Source organism: Manis javanica, chromosome 1 (assembly GCF_040802235.1).
Source record: "Manis javanica isolate MJ-LG chromosome 1, MJ_LKY, whole genome shotgun sequence".
Taxonomy (NCBI): Eukaryota; Metazoa; Chordata; class Mammalia; order Pholidota; family Manidae; genus Manis; species Manis javanica.
The window spans coordinates 201,771,066-201,792,297 of record NC_133156.1 but is presented as its reverse complement, the minus strand read 5'-3'; the positions used below and the strand labels follow the sequence as shown (position 1 = coordinate 201,792,297).

The window sequence follows — 21,232 nt, the reverse complement described above, 5'->3', positions numbered from 1 at the left end:
TTTCATTCATTTAATAAATATGATTATTCACAGTTCAGGAATATGCTGCAGTGGCCTTGCTTATAAATCCTACATTTCCTTTGGCTCATTCATGAAAGCAAATACACATTTAGGCCTGCTACATCTTAAGAACCACACTAAAATTTTTGCTTATTGGAAAACTGATTCCAATCAGAAAACTGACTCTATATTCACTATTAAAGTTTCTGGTTTCTTAAAGTGTCCCCTCAGGATCTAATATACAAGCTTGGGATTCACTGAACACATTTTCCCAGAACAATTCAAAAGAAAAAAAAAAGTCTGTGAGCAGTTTGTACTTTTTAAAGTTTTAACTCATACTACTAACTTCATTATAAATGTCACCAAAACTCTCAAAAGGAAAGTAAAATATCAACAAGAATAGCAGTTTCATAGTAATCAAAATACACTTCGATTTTGCAATAAATGAGTTTGTCTAGAAAATATCATATCAACACTTTTATCCTAAAGATTACTTAATTTATTATATTACTATTCCTATGTAAGTCCAAACAACTAATTTTGAAGGCCTGTGTGTGATACTACAATGTAATTCTTGTGAAGGCATGTATTTTCATCTATTCTGTTCTGTTTTATACCCAGCTTCTAAGAAAGCACTAAAAGTTGGAGGCACTAAATAAATACCTTTTTTAAATAAATGGAAAATTTTACGTCATGTATATACGTCTCTAGCATCAAAATTGGAAAAGAAATTGAGGGTGGTTATATAATTCCTTTAAGTGGGTCAAGCAAAGAGAAAGGAATATTCCTAGGAATAAAAAATACACAATTTAGATAATTCTGAAAAACAGATTTAGGAGGGCAAAATGAGATGCCCTAGTCAATAACAACCCTGCCCCTTTAACCTTTCACAGTTTGCCTGCATGATATAAATCTCCAAGGGCAAATTGAAGACAAAAGTCTTTATGAGAGTAAACTAATCTTTAATCCTGAGAATTTTCAGAATGCAAAAATGTGTCTGCAAACTCCAGTTGGAGAAACACTAAAGTTTTAATAGAGATGCTTCCTTTGAAATGCTCTCCCAGTTGCTGTTTCTTCTGAGAGATGATTAATAGAAATCCACATCAATACAATGTCAGATAGGAACTGATTGTTGCCATTTTGACATTAGAACAGTGTTGCAAGCACCAGAGAGCCCAGGGATCCCAGTTTGAGAAATGGATGGCCACGTGTGCTAGGTTGGACCAAGAGAACCTGACTTCTGTAACAGGCCTGGTCTGTTGCAGGGCAGACTCTAGTACTGTGATGGGAAAGAGTCTTTAACTTTGAGTCTCATAATCTGTAAAATTAATGGTCGTATTAGGTACATACTCATTATATGCACACACATTCACACAAACCCCACACAGTGTATCTATTGAATACACAATGAATAGATACACACATGTGTATATGAAAATGTATGTGCATATGTGTATGCACACACACACACATTTATTTTAACAATAGGACAGGCACTGTTTTAGCTGCTGAGATACAGAAGTTAACAAGACAGACAAAAGTTTCTCTCTTTTGGAGTTTGCATTCTATTTATACTTTGTATGTCACCTAGAGCTTGTCAGTTTCTGCTATAATCAATTTGCCTATTCAATATAATAGTAAGAAAATATGATAGGATTGGGAGGTCCTTTAGTCCAGTCGGCTAACTAATGCTTCAATCTGTCCAGGCTCCCCACAATGGGACTTGTAGAACTTAGTACCTCTTGAGCTATCCAATTCCACCTCTAAACAACTGTGGATGTTAAATATTTCTTCAAATCAATTAATTATCATGCCTCTTTGAGCTATTATCTACTGGTTCAAGTTTTCTCCTTTGGGGGTCCTAACCAAGAATCCTGATTCCTTCTAACTGTTTGATGATTCTATAATTGAATTTGGTTTCAATATTTTTCATTATCTACTGTTTTCCACTGAAGATATTCCATTTATAAAGTATGATAGAGCAGTACACAAACTCCACTGGAGTGATTATTATAGATAAAAGGAATTCATCACATCCATCTTTCTAAAAATTAACACATCCTAGAATTGATTACTTTTACTTGGTAGCCTCATAACACTGCTAATCTATATTCATTTTATGCTGATTACTAAAATGTAAAAGTTTGTTTATTTGTTTGCTGTTTATGTTGTACTCAAATATCTGTCCTCATTTTTATAGCTATCAAACTGAGGTTCTTGGATTTGACATTCATTTCAGCTTGAGATACTCACACATTAGCCATGATTCCAATCCTCACTGATCTACAAATTGAATAAAAATATCTTCCAAATTTTTATTCAGAGCTTATTCATCAGGCCAAGAATAATATCATCAGTCCAGGGCAAGGACAAGGCCCTTAAGGAAGAACTAAAAATCTTTTTCTATGAGTGCAAAAATTCTTGAACATAGCTATTGTCCCTAAATGGGACAATATTGAATATGCATGTCTTTATGTTTTTTAAGTGGCTTGCACAGGAGATCCTATGTCTAAAATTAAATAATCCTACCTAACCTGCAACTCTATCTTCCACACTTGCAGTATTTAATGGGTAGATTATCAAATAATTAGGATCACTTTTGCTTAGGAAAGACTGATGTCATCATTTGCATGACTAATACAAGCTTCAGCAACAATGCTAATAGGAATTCCAGCAGGTATAGAAAAGAATCATTTATCTAATTATAAAACACTGTTGTAATATAATTTGAATCTAGTCTTTATTCCAGAAACTTTCAGATTTTAAATATAGAAACTTAACTCTTCTGTTTTTTCTTAAGAATTTCTTAGGAGTATCTTCAGATTTCATTTAAAGTCGTGACATATCCTACATTATATTTTCACAAAGTCTAAGTATGAGATAATAAAAGTGCTTTCGTGCATGATTTTTGGAAACCGTACAGCTTTATGCTGCACCATGATGCTATCAGTGTTCCAAAGTACACTCACATGCTCTGTTTCATTAGCTCTTCAGAATAATTCTGTGATGTAGATAGGGAAGTATTATTAACCTGATCTTATAAAATGATGCAAGGTGAAATGAAGTATGTAGTATAGCTAGGACTCAGCTCACTTTACGATAGCCAGGTCATTGATTTAAAGCCAGACCACTACCTGAATTCCACATATCACAGAAATTAGATAGGTAGCTATAACCCTCACAAAATTCATGAAAGAAAATATTTCTTTTATTCAGTTACCTTTCTATATTCTCTTAAGTGTTGAGATTATTTTTTCTGAGGAGTACTGCCTTTACTTTTTTTTTCTTACAATGGCATTATTGTTCCTTTACATTATGCCTCCCACCCAATCCTACTCCCATTTCCCTATCTGATTGAATATGCTGGCTCCTTTCTAGTTCTGCATTAAATTTTTGTTTTTAAGTATTATGAAGACTTCTGAAAGCAAAGAATTTTACTCCCTTGTTGAACACTTTAAAATAAATATTAATTATAAATAAATATCATATGTTATGGGTCAATGTACTTCTTCAAATGAATCCAATTTCATATAAACATGATTGCTATCAAATATGAATATTACAACTTCCTGTGCCTAGGACAGTCTCTATCAAAGAGTACTAAGAGAAGTATTTATAAGTTAAAGTATGGTAGAAAAGTAATTGGATTGAAATAAAAGGACCTGAATTCTGATCATTGCTTACCCTCTTTCTAATCAAGTCATTTAACTTCTCTAGGCATTTGTTTCCTTATTCAAGAAATATGCATAATAAAAACTATTTTTGGCACCTTTTGGAGTTATTTTTAAAAATGATATGTAAAATGCTTTGAACTATAAAACAATATATAAAATATGGGATTATCATATTAATAATAATAGTAAAGAATCAAGACAATGTGAATTAGAAGATTATTATTAAATAGCTTAACTTTTGCTTAACTGGCAATTATTTTTGCCGACTTCCTAGTTCAACAGTAAGTATCCTCCAGTTTGGCCAACCATAAGGCTTTATGTAAAGTGAATTCTCCAAAGAAAATTTTAGCAAACACATATAGTTCTTCTGGTTCTCCAGTTACTACTTAAATAATTTAGGTGCTAAGAACAAGTACAACAAACAATCGTTTTTTTGGAACAACAGTTACAGAAATAGGATCACTACAGAATATAATCCTTTTTGGGGAACAATAGTTATAGAAATAGGAAAGTTAATAATGAGGTATATTAGACTGGAAATCTGTTCAAATTTATAATTTGAATATTTACATCAGATTAGGTAACTCTAGAGAAGGATATCAGTAAAAAACAGAAACAACAATTTCACGAACAAGTGTGGCTAAAACTCAGATTTAATTAGTTAAATATTTAAAGAAACTAAATATGCTTAAGTACCAAACAAACAAACAAACATAAAAATGGAAGGAGTAGAACCAGAGGGAAGATAGTGTCATATAGTTATTCTTTTATGCTTTAATGCCAAATGAGTTCATAAATCATGCCCAGATTTTTAATCTTTTGATGCGTGTAAACATCATAATACGGATTACAATTTATTCAAATTGGATGCTGCTCTAATTTGAACTAGCAACATTGTATGGGAAAATTGGTCCCATATAAAAAATTTTAATTTTGAAGTTCTATGAGGACATTGTATTAGCAGGCTTCAAGCCATACATATCTCAGCTATATATAGATTAGAATTAGAAAACAGTATTATTCATCTTTCTTAATCACTTTTTATCTTCATGATATATTGAATGAAGAGATTCTACAAGATCTATATTTTCTTTTTAAATGTAAAGGAGCAGAGACTGAGACATGCCAAAAGACTTTTTCTCATTTTTAGCTTTCTGTTTTCAAGCCTGAGCTCAAATATAGATATTTGAGCTCAGGAAGCCACAACCTCTGGGAACAATAGAATTGCCATACTAATTGTCTGCATATGTTGTCCAACAGAAAGTTCAAGTAAGGTTTTAATGAGAAGTGACACATTAATATAATTTCAAAAAGTGAATTTCATGTGGTGGAAATTCCAAACATGCCCCTACTATCCTCAAAGCAGAGAATGCAAGTCCAAAAAATTCACAGCATCTAAATTATATAGAGTATATTTTGAAATATCATTATTGTTTTTAGAAAGTAAAGAAATATCTGTAACAGAACCTGTTTTATGTGTTGGCAGTCTTCCAAAGACGTGGCTAAAAACAGCTTCTTACTAATGTCTTGAAGGGTCAAAGGCAAATGCCCTTGTCATGTTCCTGGCAATCCTGGTACAACACCTGAGTCAGATACTAGTGAAGATTAATATGGTAATTAGGAGGGCATCAGAAGTGTAATTGTAGCAAAACAGATATAGCAGAGGCAGCATCTCCTAACACTGTTGACGTTCTCCACAATGTTTCTCCCACTCCTTCATTATGAATGTCATAATATACATATTTTACAGAATAATTTTTGGTAATGTTAAGAAGAGAAAAGACTGTTTAAGAATTAGTAAATTTATCCTCAATCACGTCTTTAAGAATCACCTTTGAACAATATGTTCAATGTGCATATCAGAAGTCTGATAAATTGGTAGGCATAATTCCATGCTATTGTTATTGCTGTATCTATGCCTACTGAATCAGTTGAGCAGACAAGTGACTGGGAAAAGCAAAGCCTGGAAAAATCCCTAAAATCACAGGACATCATTTATCTGCCTGAATCTATAATTACTTATTCTAAAATTCTTGATCTAAGCATATAATTATAAAAAAAACCTTCTATAAATAAGGGTTGAACTCTGAATTTGGAACATCTTTCAGAAATGCCTGAAAAGAAGGAACGTGTCCTGGGATAGCATGGAAGACTGCATTTTATTGGACTGCATATCACATTTGTCACCAGAATGTCATCTTTACAACCTTTACGATCCAAAGTAATACCTTGAAAGCAACTTACAGTAAAGCTTTAGGATATTACTTGACGTCTCCCTGTAGTATGACATCACTTTCATTGTTAAAATCTTTTTGTTCCTTTTCTCTTAGTCTAAGCATTGTTATTGAAAAAACAGGTAAGATACTTTGCATTTAACCACTCATTCAGAAAGCATTTTCTGATGCTTACTCTGGACTATATAGAAAGGCACACAATTAATAACACATACCATGCTGTATCTAACCTTAGCATTTGTGTTATTCCAGATGGTCCCTTTTGTGTACTTTGCATGTTTGGCAAACTCCTTACCCACACATACCCAACACACTGACTCTTCTGCAAAGGTGCCCTTGAGATGCCAAAGCAAAACTCACAATTCTTTCCTTTAGGCTACCTCTGTAAGTTTCTGTGCTTCTATTATTGTTTTTATTACATAATTTTACAATTATTTCTTTAAATGTCTATTTTCACCATTTTTCAATTTTACTAACACATATGCGGTATCTTATCCACATTAATATCCCCAGAAACTGACAAGGTTCTGCGTACTTTAAGATCCTCAAGAAATGATTCATGAATGAATGAAATGTCTTCTAATTCCAGTGGACACCAGATGCCCATTAGCTCTAAACATCTTTTTTGGAGATATCTACGTACTTGTGAATATGGACCCCATCATCTAGCAAATGTGGATGATTCTCTCAGAATGGAAGGATATTCATCACATTACACTGACGACTTGATTGCATCCTCCTTAAGGTTCAGTGCCTTCTTTTTTTCCTCTCAGATGCCAAAGGTCTTCAGTGTGCTTCATATTCAACTACAATTATAGCCTCCTCCACCCACAAAGTGTTGGATAGAAAGGCATTTGTTTATCTTGGAATCTAAGACAGAATCTAAACCTTCAGCAAGCCATGGCTGATAAGCAGTATGATCCATTTACTTTCTAAAAATTAGGGTACCTTTAGTCTTTGATTAGGGGCTTAAAACACAAGTGGACTTCTAAGCAAACTACCCTTCCAGGTCCTGAAACTTATTAGGCAACTGAAAACCTCAACTTTGCACCTACTGACATTTTAGTTGATCTTACTTTAAAAGCCTAGAGATTCCTGTTTTATGTATTCAAAACAAAGTAGGCAAGGGTGCCTTTCCAAAAAGATTCAATTGTATTCCGTATTTCTAAATAGTTTTAAAGAGAGACATACCAACAGCCTTTAATTGTTTTGTTCTCCATTGTCCATGAATTCAGGTGTTGGCTTCACTGTGATGTTCCAAATACACAAAACTCCAGTGCCGGCAGGTTTTATTCCTCTCAGTGAAAAGTAATTATGCTTCAAAGACTCATTTGGATTTTAAATTAGGGTAGCCTGCTTCCATTATATTCAAATAGGCATAGATCCATTACTTCATCAGACATAGCAGAAGACAAATAGCTGTATCTAGCTGTCTTGCCATCTAAATAACTTAAGAATACGTCAAAGATGGTGATTTGTTTTGCGACCATGCTGCATCTGTATGTTATCTACATAGTTTCCATTATTTCAAATATCATCAGTCTATGTACCATTTTGGGGGCAGGAGGGAAGAATAACATTCTGATAAGTACATAAGACTGTCCCTCTGGGTTTGGAAATAAGAACTCTTAGTAAGAATATGATAATTTTACCAAAAATAATTTGTCATGAAGCAGCTGATGAGTTAAGTTTTACATTACCTCTAACTCCTATTTTCAGCAACCAAGTCAAGTGTAAAATAAATGACTATTGAGGCGCCTACACCTTTAGTATAAAATGGAATAACAGGTTATATGAAAAGTTTACAGATTTCTTATCTTGTTGTCTTACTTTAAAGCTACTCCAGATCTCTCTCCAGTCCTTTTGGCCAGAAGAAAATATATTTCAGTGACCACTTATTCAGGAATATTTTCTTACAGGCAGGCTTAAAGTAAAACATCATTCAGATTAACAGAAAGCGTAATTGGCCCAGCTTCCCAAGCACGACTCCCTGAGGTTCACCATTACAACAGAGAAGTTTGAGTGGGAGAAACCACCACACCACTCCTGACCTGGGGAGAAATTAATTCTCCCAGTTATGCAAACCTAGAGGACTTTCCTAATTCACTAAATTAGTGTGGATTTTTAAGACAAAAATAGATTGTGCGTAACACCCATGGAGCCAGGAAAGGACTAACACTGAATGCGGACAGACCCTAAATGATTATTATGCAAACCCAGATAGAGGAGATGGTCATGGTCAGTAAAGATGCAGAATGCCTTGAAGTGTAATTCCTTTGTCTCATCCAGATAACTGATGACTGCATTGGAACATGCCATAAGATTTGAACCAAGCTTTTTCACATTTTAGATTCCAGGCTAGTAATAATTTCCTCACCACACAAAGCACACCAGAAATCCTTGAAGTTCAATAAGATGTATCCAATTTCAACAATTTTACAATTTTCAATATAGCTGTAAAGGATATTTGGTAAACCCATTTCAAATGGCCCATTATCAATTTCACATCTTTCTATGAATCTCAAAATACCTTATCTAGACAGTTACCTTATTTTAGCTTTAGAATGTACATCAGGTGTTTTTTTCCAGACACAAGCAATTACAGGATTGGAAAATAGCTCATGGAAAGCTCTAAAGACCTGATCCTCAGAGAGCAGATCTTTCAACACCAAACAACTCCGAATTCCCTTGGGCATCTCTGCTCACAAGAGTTATTGCTAGTCAAGTAAGACAACGAGAAGATGTACACACAAACCATCACAATTAAATAACCTGCTTACCACATCACTAATACTGAGAAGGTCGTTGCTAAGAATTTTCTTACTGATGTGACCCTACCACATGATGCATTGCAGAGCTCGCTGAAGATGGTACTCTACCCATTTTGTACTAGGTGCCTTTATTTCATTGTTATGTAGTTAATGTGTGTGGTGTGTCTTACCCAATCTCACCCAGTTATTTTATTTTAGAATCTCATGGGCTTTGCATCTCGAAGCCAAACAACCTGTTGGAAATAAACAGCAGAGAACAGAATCCTTCTTATCTGCTTGCCGCCTAACAAATCAAAACACACTGAAATTCGAGATTATTAGAGGAGGTTTTGGGATAAAAAAATAAAATAAAAACTGACTTGTCAAGTGGGACTCCCTGCTGCTCAGTACCATGTGTTACCATAGCAAGATGCATCTGTTCAGCTATTAAATATGCTAGTGAATATGATATAGACAGTCATGTCATTATCAAATATTCTCAGTGACTATTAAACTCCACAGTTACTTAGATATTTTATTTTTGCCTTTCATTAGTAAAACTCAAGGTGGGAACAAATTAAAGACTTCAAAGAAAAACTACCATTTTGAATTGTATTTCACATTTAAGTCATGTCATGCCTTGCTAATAAAAACATTTGGCAAGCTAACCAAAATGCTCTTGAAATTTTAGATGTGGTTCTATTAGCTGTGATTTAACTTACAATGGATACAATAAGACTAAAGTAAATAATCACATGTAGAATTTGAGAAACTTAAATAGATACATCTTTTTTTCCCCTTTTGAATATCTTACTTCCTTTCAGTTTAATCTTCGCCATTATCAAATGCCACACACCATATAAGCCAGTCCCTGATAACAATCTACTCTCTGAGCCTGAGAACTTTGTCTTTTAAATGGGCTATCAAGTGCTAAGACATCTTTGCTTTGCTATGTGCTTAATAGCAGAACACATCTGTTGTCATTCTGTTTGTTATATTAAGATTAACCACAATAATGTTGGTAATGTTAATATATTTAAAAGCCTGTCACGTTCCACTGCTGTTGCACAAGTCCTGGCAACTGGCTGATCAAAATAAGAAGTGACTAGGGGCAAAATTAAGAATTATGTAATGTGTAGAATGTGAAGCACACAGAGGCAGATTCTGAAATGAGTACAGCCTCCCATTGGGACATTAACCTCTTGCCTGCCTTGCTCCTCTCAGAAAACTGTGCAGCCACATGATTTGCAAACTTGTTATTCAGCTTCTTCAGCCCATTGCTATTCTGAGGATGCTGTCAGAATATGATGAAAATTGTGACCAAAGCTAAAGGGGATTTGGTAACACCTGTACACCAACATAATTTTAAAATGTAAACACAAATCAAACAGAGCAGGAAGGAAAATTATTCTCTGGAGCTCAGTGTCTTAAGATATAATGAGGCCAGTTTGTCTCTATATTAAAATGCCCCAGTTTGTGACATGCTTATATATTTGTTGCTGGAAGTATTCAACAAACAATATTCTGGGAGGATAACTCTGCAATAAATATAGTGGTTCTGCTTGTAGGAATTTATCTTCCTGAAAAAAATTTTCACACAGATGAGATAATATTTTTATAAGATTAAAAACTTTTTAAATCAGTTTGTAATACTAAAAACAAAGTTCAGTTTGTAAATACTGAAACCACTAAACAAAATATCCAACATCAGGGAATGGTTTGATAAAATATAGTAGATACATGAAATAGCCACTTATGAAGTATGAGATTATATGATCTAAAATGGAAAGATACCTAAAATATATTAAATAAAAATAATCAAGCTGCTGAATAGCATGTATCATATGAAAAGACTTTGCCTTTTTAAAGAATATTCAGGTGTGTTAGCTTATTTATACATATACATTAAAATAACATATATATGCCTAAAATTAAAGATTAGAATTTTAGACACAACAGTAACAAGTTTGGTATATTACAGGAAGTTTTACTTTTTATTCTTATCATTGTATTTAAGCCTTTCAATAACTACTTTTATGATCTAAGAAAATAAAATTTACTAATTTTTTTTCTGGAAGGTAAATAGAGACATAGGACAATAAAATCCACCTCCCTCTAAACCACCTGTCATAAAATATTATTGGCCTTGAGGGCCCAATTCTATGCATCACTAATCAATTGAATCTATTTTATGTCTAGACAGTTAGAATCCAAAGTAAAGCTAAGTAAATAAATAAATAATAAAAGAACAGTTGTATAACAGAAATGCAGTCTGCTGAGAAGGTTCACTGAAAGCTGGTTAATTATGAAACATATGGTTACTTATGTTCATCACATAATAATGAACAATATCTATGTTGCAATTTCAAACCAGAAAACACCTCTGCACTGATTGTTTACCCCACAATCTTTACAATAGCCAGCTGCAAATGACCATCTAACCACAGGTCTTGACTTAGGTACTGGGAGGAGGCTAGAATTTACAGCTTCTTCTTTCTACATGTGAGATTTTTCTGCAATGCCTGTCTTTTGAAGATCAAATGAATTCAGTTCTGAAACCTATACTGCAGGCTGCCTGACCTTTCTCCACATATAACTTCTAAAATTTCAACCCCATTTCTTTACTGACACCCTATGGGATACAACGCCTCCTAAGCCTTGCCTTTACTACTAATTAACAATAATGAGCAGGGTGACATACTTTTCTTTTGAACATTTCTGTCGGGAAGATGTCCAATCAGCAAGAGATGCAAGCAATAGACAAATTTTCTTTCACCCCCCTCATTTACATCCTGAGACACATAGAAACTCTACCCTGCCTTTCCATTTAAAAAAAAAAATGTAGGTCAAGCTGTCTAGGCTTTATGTATTAGCTTTAGAACCTAGGGAAAGGCAGAAAGCTGCCGCTCCATCCACACTTCCCAGAGCATTGCAGTTATTTTTAAATTCATCTCCACATAAGGCCAGTACTCTAATGGCAATTTATGGTAGTTTAGCCCTACATTTAGGACAACTCAAAAATATTGCAAAAATACCTATAACCCCACCCACTAAAGGAATTTTAATACAAAATGTCATGTGTTATATTATGGCACTCTATTGTTGTTTAGTGCATTCATGTTGAGGGACAGAGAAGTTCCAGCTTATGCCCATGCTTATGGAATCTCATGACTTAGTACACAATAAACACTCACTGATTTAGGAATGGTAATTTGGATTGCATAGTCATTTGGAAAAGTAGCTGTACTTGCCTGAAATTTCCTTTGCACAAAAGAAAACTGGGGCTTTGAAGTCAGATAGAACTGGTTCATATCCAGACACTGTTACTTACTAGCTATGCTCTTTGGGTCAATTATTTTAAAATACAGTTTGCTCATCTGTAAAATTGAGATAATAATCCATACCTCAATTATAAATATTAAATGAAATATTGTTAATTGTTGACATTAAATGAAATATAATTTTTATGCAAAGTGTTTAGTCTTTAGTCCATAGTAAATACTCAATACATGCTAAATAGTATTGTTTAGTTATTGTTCTTCTTACTAAGCAAATCAATAGGGTCAGCATGATTTAAGAGCAGGATTTTTAACCCTAATAATTAACTTATTAGCCTCAAACATTTAACATATTAAAATCATTTTTTATAAATTATTTTAATAAATGGAAAATCAATATCAACCTCTATTACTTAAGCAAGTACCAGAAGTTGGCAGAGTAGAAGAGAAAAAGAGGATGGTCAAATTGCCAGGGTAGTGGGGGTGGATTATCCTCTACACCCCAATCAATCAGGGTTGATCACCACAGTTTTGTTTTGTTTTTTCCTTTCATTTTCCAACTGGAATCACTGCTTCTTATCATGTCAGAATGCAGAGAAATATACCACGGATGTTTTAATATAAGCACCTGAAATAATACAGAAAATGGACAAGAAACATGCCTAGACTAAATCTCAGAGAAGTGACTACCTGTTTGGAATATCTGAACCTGGAAGTGGAGCTGGTCAATGGTCTGACATGAGAGAAGTCTTCCTTACCTAAAAAAATGGATATGGACCATGAGACCATTTCATGATAAGCCCCAGCCCTTGGGCATGGCCTTGAGTGTGGAAGCCTCTGTAGGCTGTAAATGGGGAGTCCCAGGAGAGCATCACATGCTTCTACCATTTTCCTTTGGGAGTCCGCCTCATCCATGCACCGACAACAGTGCTCCTCACGTGAGTTCCTGCACTGCAATGGAAAACTACAAGCAGGCGGGGAAAGGAGGCTGCACACCAAAAAGAAAGGCTCCATTTACTCACACATACATTCCTTCATCAATAAATATTATTAACACATATTAATAACCACCATGTTCCTCTCTGAAAATATAGAGATAAATACAGATACATAGTACTCAAAATGGTGACTGACCTTGAAGAGTTCACAATTTAAGGGCTGAAAGGACACATTAGGAAATAGCTCTGACTATGGTAAGAAATAGAATAGAATTAAGAGCAAAATGCTATGACAGTACAAAGAAGGACAAGATTAGTTTTGCCCTCAGGGAGCAAGGAAGGCTTCACAAATATGTGAAATATATTCCCCAGGCCTTGAACATGAATACAAATGTGCCAAACAAGGAAGGAAAAGAGGGCAGGTAGGAGTAGAGGAAGCAGGACTATTTCAAAGAGAGAAACGAACATAAAAGCACTCTAGAGGTCAGCTTTTGCTGTGATTTCATTCTTGGTACAAACTTTTTTGAAAACTGTGCTTCTCTTTATTTAAAATTATATATGCTCCAAATTTACAAATCAAACAGACTACAAAAGCTAGCTAGCTAACTACAAAATGTTTTAGTTACCTAGATAACTGTCTATGTGCTTATTGAATGAGAGAAACTGATTTATGTAGCTAGTATCTAGAATGCTCAGTAATTCATGTAATGTGTGTTATGCTGAAAGCTGGGGTTGTATGACTTTATAAAGTTGCATTAAGTAAACCAAAAGCAGAGTTGTCTGGCATAAACTGATGAGGGACTGGCCCTGTATCATACCTGCACTACGCACACAGCCCAGAGGGTAAAGACAGGGATTTAGAAGTTAGATTATCTGACTTCAAATCTTGGCTTTGCTTACTAGCAAAGTGGCCTGTGCCTCCTTTCCTCATTAAGTAAATGAGGATTTTTTTTTCTCATAGGGTTTTATGAATATTAGATGTGATAACATATGTAAATTTAGAACAGTTATGAGATTATTGGTTGCTTTTATAAAACCCACATTTAAAAAGACTGCTTCAAAGGGTTTAAGAATCTTTAATTGTGCTTATGTAGCATGACATTTTGAAATACCAGCCTATGCCTAAATGCTGTGGCTAATGTGCCATTACAACGAATTTTATCTCTGAATTCTAAACAACTCAAGGTCAAAAGCCAGAGCTCACTTTATATCCCCAGTGTTTTGAAAGGTGCTCCAAAGAAAAGGTTTATTATATGCATGTACTAAAAAAGAGAGTATGAGTCGGAGTGCAGAGTGGTGGAAAATAAGCCCCAATTTTGCATTTGTTGTTGCTAAAGCATTTGACTTTTGAACTATTTTCAACAGTTAAAATAAAAAAATAGTTTGGGACCGAACTACAAACCACCCAGCTCACAGACACTTTAATGGTGAGCTCTGTTTATCAGTAAAAACAGTTTGTCCTTAATCTACCCTTGGAGACTTCCTCCCAACAAAGAGCAGAAATACAAGATTGACATACCAAAAAAAGCTCTTTTGTGAAAGATCAAAAATTTAGTTGATTATTAGGACTTTTTGGTCAATAAGTCAATCTTAATATTTCTAAAATCAACTCTGAATTGTATCTAGCAAATGCAGGCTGCTCACTCCCAAATACACAGCTCTAGTCCTAACTTCCCCTCTGACCATCACAGTAGCAGTTCCAATGGCTACTCAACATTCCCACTTGGATGTTTCATGGGCACTTCATACTTACCACTTACCACATTGAAAACTGAACTTGTTGTCTCCCAACCATAGGCCCATCTGCACAATTACAGATGAAAAACTGACATCTTTCCTGTATCAACTTTTACAACCTAATATGCTTCTCACCAAATTCCAGAAATGTCTCTCAATCAGTACTCTCCAACAGAAATAAATATATGGATTATTTATGCTCACTATTAAGTGCCCCTAGTATATTCACTAGGTCATTTCCTACCTTTGTTGAAATGAACTGTGTCTGGAGGGGGCCACCATCAGCTTTAACAGGACTCCAATTCCATAGTGTTACTTTCATCTTGCTTCCTGATCTTTGGCTGATATGTTGGCTATACTGCCTCAATTTTTTAACTACTGCTCTCAGGCATTTGGCTTATTATGGCTTTCAGTGGTATTTTTTTGTGCAATAAAAGGCATTTTCCTGATCAATGAACAAATAACTCCTTATTCAGTATGTATTCCCCAAAATAGTTCTTAACTCTCAAAAAATGTCTTTATTACTTTTTCTACCAATCTGTGTCATGTTTAGACTTCTGTAAAGCCAGCATCCTTAATAATATGTTTGCATATATTTTCACTGTTGCTTATCATTGCTTTCTAAGACATGAAGACTCTTTATGGATCATAAGAATGAACATATTACATATGTCCTGAGCACAGGAGATCATTACCATGTCTTCTCTTGGGAATCTCTTAATAACCTGGTTTGGCTCCCTGGATTCCTGAGTCCATATAAATGTTTTAAGCAGCTAAATTGTGAGGAAATTGGTTTCACAGAAATAGATAACTAACAGTATTAATTACATTATAAGTGATTGATAATTATGTGTTGAATGGACTAAAGCAGATGGTTCTTGAAGGAAGGAGTTTGGAAAACAGTAGCTACAGAAGAAGTGGAGGTGTAGCCAGTAGTTAGAAAGGATTCAACAAGAGGTCTCTTCTTTTGGCAGCTTGGCATAAAAAATGAGGATTTGCTAAAGCAACTTATCATTGGCTAACATGGAATGAGTTCAAAACTATTCTGTAAAATACTGTGGCGTCCACCACAAACCGATGGGGGCAAGAAGACAGTGATCATAAATTGGAGCAGAATCTATGGACAAGATTTTCTCTACATAGGTAAATGCCTGGGCATTGTTTCGGCAATTCTTCCGAAGAAGTTCCTGAACCCTAGGCTTTCTCCTGCTGGCTCAGGAGGCTACAAGATCCCAGGGACGAGCCTGAAAACACATAACATTGGATAGAATATTTGATTACTCAGAAGTGTTTAGCTAGTGAGAGAGAATGAGAAGAAACCTTCTAGACAGAATTAGAAATAGAGAAACAACATTTTTAAAAAAGATCAATGAATTTCACTAGAGTGGAAAAAAAAGTATATAATTACAGAAAAATGGATGTGAAAAGGGAAATTAAGATGAGAATGTTGAGGGCATTAAATGTTAATAAAGATTGTGGCTATACATGTATACAATTTGGAGTTATCAATGTGTTTTAACAGTGGAATAACAGAACCAAAGAAGCACTTTAGCAAATTAACCTGACATAATTATATAAAATAGATTGGGAATGATTCAGAATAGAGACAGGAAGATCAGTCTCAGTTTAAGTATGTAAACAGAGGAGGTGTAGGTAGAGATAGTTGTTTTGATTCTCTTATTAAATTACATGCAGTAGAATTTCAGAGAAGGAAATAATTCTAGAAATAGAGAAACCAAATTCAGAGTTACTGAGACACCAAAGGTGACAACCATTAAATTAGAAAATGCGAAACTGAATTAACTTCCAAGGGAAAAGGATGAAGGAATGAGTTTGTATTGATTTACTTGACCATACTGCTCCCCCAAAAATTGTTTCAAGATATCCAGATAGCACTGAAACCAATAGAAGGTGTGACGATCCCTCCTCCCATTTTTTCCAAAGATAACTCACATGCTTCATATGTTAGAAGCTTGGACAAGAATTTTACACATGGTGAAAGGCATTGTTTCAGTCTTTCTTCTAAAATTCTACTCACATAAGTCAATGTCCTCTAATTCATGAAAGAACCAGGAAAACAAAACCGAACAAAATATAGACTATTCAATTTACAGGTTTGATTTTAAATAGCATATGCCGAGGTGAAACCCTTAAAATAGGTGAATGTGTAGCTTAGAAAGAACATTTCTGAAGAAATAAAATTTAAATTCAAGAAAAACCTATAAAGGAACATTTTATCTCACTTGATATGGATATGCACCTATGTATAATTACTGCCTTTAAAGAGAAGTTTTTAAATTTAATTTTAATAGAGCTGTAAGATAAGTTGTATGAACTGTAGAGAGGCAGAGAAAGATGAGAAAGGTCTGACATGTTACCAGTAGTGATATGTTATTTGGGGACATGTAAGATTTATTATAAATATGCTATGCTTCTAATCTATACTAAAACTGCTGATGAAAAGGTGTATTTCTAAATCAAAATCAATTAAGAGCTTGGTTTCAAAAATAAGGCTTCCGGCCCAGCAAAGCACAAAGAAGAAACACTTCAGGGAAGTATGTACAACGATTCACTAATCAAGTTTGCAATGCTCTTTCATGCTCCAAAGATGAAAGAATTCCAAATAAAACTCCACTCATTCCTCTCTTTCAGCCTCCACATGTTTCCTCAGAACCAATGTACATGTTAATATCCAGGACAGGGAGTGAGCACACACTTCCAGTGGCTTTCTTTTGAAAGTCAGAGAGGGGTTAAGTAATTCCCAATTAACATTACCAGACTGATATCTGAGACATTTCCTCAAGAGTAACAACACTGGTAAAACTTCTAGCTGTATCTTATAAGTTATTAAAAAATTGAACTTAATTTTTTGCTTATTGCTCCTAAGAGATTATTTTACTCAATATTGATTAAATAATCTTCAGTATTACTAATTTACAGTTTACAAGTCTCTTCTTATCTGCTTTATCTTAAAAACCGATAATTTTTTGTCCACATTCTTACAAAGACTACGCAGATAAGGAAGTTGCTGTAAGAGGAAGATATGGAGATAATCAAGATGGAGAAATAATCAAGAAACACGAGCCACTTTGGAACAAAGTATGTTTACTATGAATAATCTGTGCTACCTGATGACCTGGATCCCACCTTGCTTGGTGATTCATTCATCCAACAAATACTTATTGAGATAAGTTCTAAGTGGTGAGTTCATTTACTTTTGTATCCATGGAGCCTAACATAGGTCTGGACCATATTAGTTAGTTAGAAAATATTTCTGGATAGGCTTCTAGCATGTACTGAAATAAATGTTGTGCCACATTTCTATATTATTTTTCTTATTAATCATCATCATGATAAATTATATTACCTGCCCTATTTGAAAATAATGGACAGATATGCCATGACTAGAGAATAATTCATGGTGAAAGTGAGTTATAATAAATGAGGTAATTATTAAGGAGAGAGAATCATTCATCCAACAAAAATTCTCACCAGAGGCTTTTTGAAAAATAACCAGCTACCATAATCAACTCTTAGTTGAAGATTCAGAAAACAACATCAAAACAAATAATGCAATTTTTCAATAATACAGCTGCAGTGTATTGAGTGCTATGCTTTTTTTTAAATTGTAGTCAAGGTAGATGATCTTCTCAGAGTTACGTAGAAGCTAAATTGCACCTGTGACTTCTCTTTCAACTACTGAAAGTTGAGCATCTATACTTAACCCAAGCCATAATATTTTCAATACATAATTCAATAATTTATTTATTCTTTCAGAAAACATTATTAAGCACTCATATTCTAGGCACTATGCTAATTAATTGCTCCCTGCTTCATGTCTTTATCTTCCCCTCATTCCTTCCTAAAACCTTACACATTCCAGTAGCAATATCATATGGCTTTGAGGTTAACAGAGGTGGAATAAAAAATATCTCTCTATAAAATCTAGGCCACCCAGGTCAAGAAACATTTTATTTTGAGTTGTTGTTATTTTAGAGTACAGTTCATCAAAATTTAAATATGATTATATTTCCAAGTAAAATCAAACATGATCATTCTAGAAAAATGGGATGATGTCAAATATTCACAACTTCATTGAAATTATATGCCAATCAGATTTTAAATGTTATCTAACTGAAATGGCATAATACATTTCCACAAGACTGGAGCATCTTTTGAAGAGTACAATCAACTTTCCAGCTTACTGGTTAACTATATTAAGGGTGGAAACATGATTTTTAAATAAGATTAGTACATAGTTTATACTTGGATGAACTTGAAGGTTTATAGAAATTTTCTTGGCATTTGAATGTATAGCCCCAAATTCCAACTTTCATAGATAAAACATATCAGGTAAAATATCAATCAAGTTAATTTCAAGTCAATTATATTCATAAATCAAATTAAACAACAGTAATAATCTGTACCTCCATAAATCTTGTTTTCCTCTTAAATTTCCAATGTTGAAAGAAGCAGAAGGGATGATTTGGGGAAACTCAGGATAGATTCAAAGGTAACTAAGTAATCTGATAAAATAGCCTTTGAATATTCCCAAATCTAAGTTTCTGTATTAAAAGTACTGGTTCTGTCACCTGCAGGCCTCAACTTTCATTCCTGTACACTTCATTTTCCTCTCCTTTCCTTCCTTCCTTCTTCCTTCCCTTTCTCTCTTTGTCCCCTCACTACTCTTTTTCCATCTTTAATATCTAACTCCTCTTTTTCTTTCTGTTCCATGTACCTAACATTATGGAGAAGGGAGGTAAAAAGAAAACCACCGACCTCATGCTAATTTTGTTTGTATGTTGAAAGCACTGAAAGAAGTGACCTGTCTCTATATAAGCAACTTGCTGAGTTATTACTACAGGCTGACCACCACCTGTAGCCCACCAGAGAGAAGGGAGGGAGATGGAAAGCTTTAGATGGCAGATTTGGACTAGGACTGGGTCCTAATTATCTGTACAGGAGGGAGTAGGGCTGACCGATGGTGTTCGGTAAACCCAGAGAAACAATGTGCATTTCTGATTTCCCAGTCAAGTACAAGCTCTCAAATCAAGGGAGAGTTTGAAGACAGCAAATCCAAGAGGGAGGGTGTGTAGAGACAAATACCAAATCCAAAGGGAATAGTCAGGCAAGAGCAAAAGAGAAGATTCAGAAAGGAGGAGGCCCTAAGAAAAGCTGTCAGAAATCCATGTCCAGTAAAGGAGCCGTGGAGCATACTGGCAAAGTCAATCCTTTGTGTATGAAAGAACTCTAAGCCCACATTGGATCAAAATTGGAAAGAAAACCCATTCTTGTAGACTAAAACCTTTTGACCATAAAGCAAACAACAGTGGCTTGAGTAATTCAGTAACATGACCCCTTATGATTTGAGAATGATCATTGTAAAAATTTTTATCAAGCTAAATGTGTAATTGGTAATGGATCGATAAGTAATTTCTTTTCAAAAGGAAAAGCTCTTGTCTTATTTATTTACTTTTTGGAGTAGCAAGTTTCTTAAACCAGAATGGAGCAAATACATTTAGAAAGTTGAGATTATCCTAAACAACAAGATTTTCTACTGCACTAGTTATCTCATGTGATCATTCATAATGCCATAAAAATCCAGATGCTTTCAATTTTGATTGTTAGATATTTGCTGAAAGGCAGCTGAAATTACTTTCCCAGGGTTCCCATTTGACAACTGCATTTTGAATGGAAAATTTACGATGGTTCAATAATGGTCGTGCTGAAGTGTTTTTTTTTTTCCGTTTCCAAGATTAGCAATGAATTCAGTTCTTGTGGTCAGTGTGAACTCCTACTCAGCTTGCTGGATTTTTGAGATGTGCAATGGAAACACTAAGATTAAGAAAGTAAGTGAATAAAACTTTTGAGAATTAAGACCCTGCAAACATATGTGATAATTTATTTTGGTGTGTTGTGTTTTCCTAATAATTTTAGGCTGAGTGACTGAAGGCCAGTTTCCAACAGGAAAGAAAATGTTGACCTAATCAAATGTCCTTTGGAAAAGGGAGAATTTATAGAGGTAGACAGAAATCAGAACAAAATAAGCTTACATGATCACATGATGCAGAAGAGAGAAACTACACCTCAAGATAAAAAGGGGGATGGAGATATGTGTGTACTCCTGGCACCCTCCAGAAGACAGAGACTTTAGACCAAGAATACTGATGATAAGAACCCTTTAGAGTTTCTGAATATGTGACACTTTCCTATGGTTATTCTGATGTCAGTAAAATAAGAATAACTTTTAACAATGAGAGACTGTGTGTGCTTCCATGAAAATAATTGCATGAAAATGAGGAGATGAACTGCAACCATATAAATTAGTAACTCTTTGAATGCAGAGATATAGAAAATACCCCCAAGCTATGGTCAGTTATAGCGACTTTAAAAGGTAAAAAAAGCTTTTGATTCATGAACTATCATTTGCCAGCTACTATGTGCTGACTAAATTCCCATGGGAGGCTTAGGGCTTAAGAAAAAGGGTGGTCCCAGGACAGAAATAGCAAGGATTTCTTCAATTTGTATTTTCTTCAATTTATGTATCAAAATGAGAATAAGATGACACAGAAACAATTTTTTTGCCATTTTCTTTCATAACCCCAAATGTCCTTGAAGTTT

General features: G+C 34.5%; 1 protein-coding gene across 27 annotated transcripts in view; it reads right to left on the bottom strand.

The window, feature by feature from the left end:
• The window catches only part of NRXN1 (neurexin 1), a 1,077,010-nt gene that overhangs the window by 276,944 nt on the left and 778,834 nt on the right, over positions 1–21,232 (bottom strand). The window lies entirely within an intron of this gene.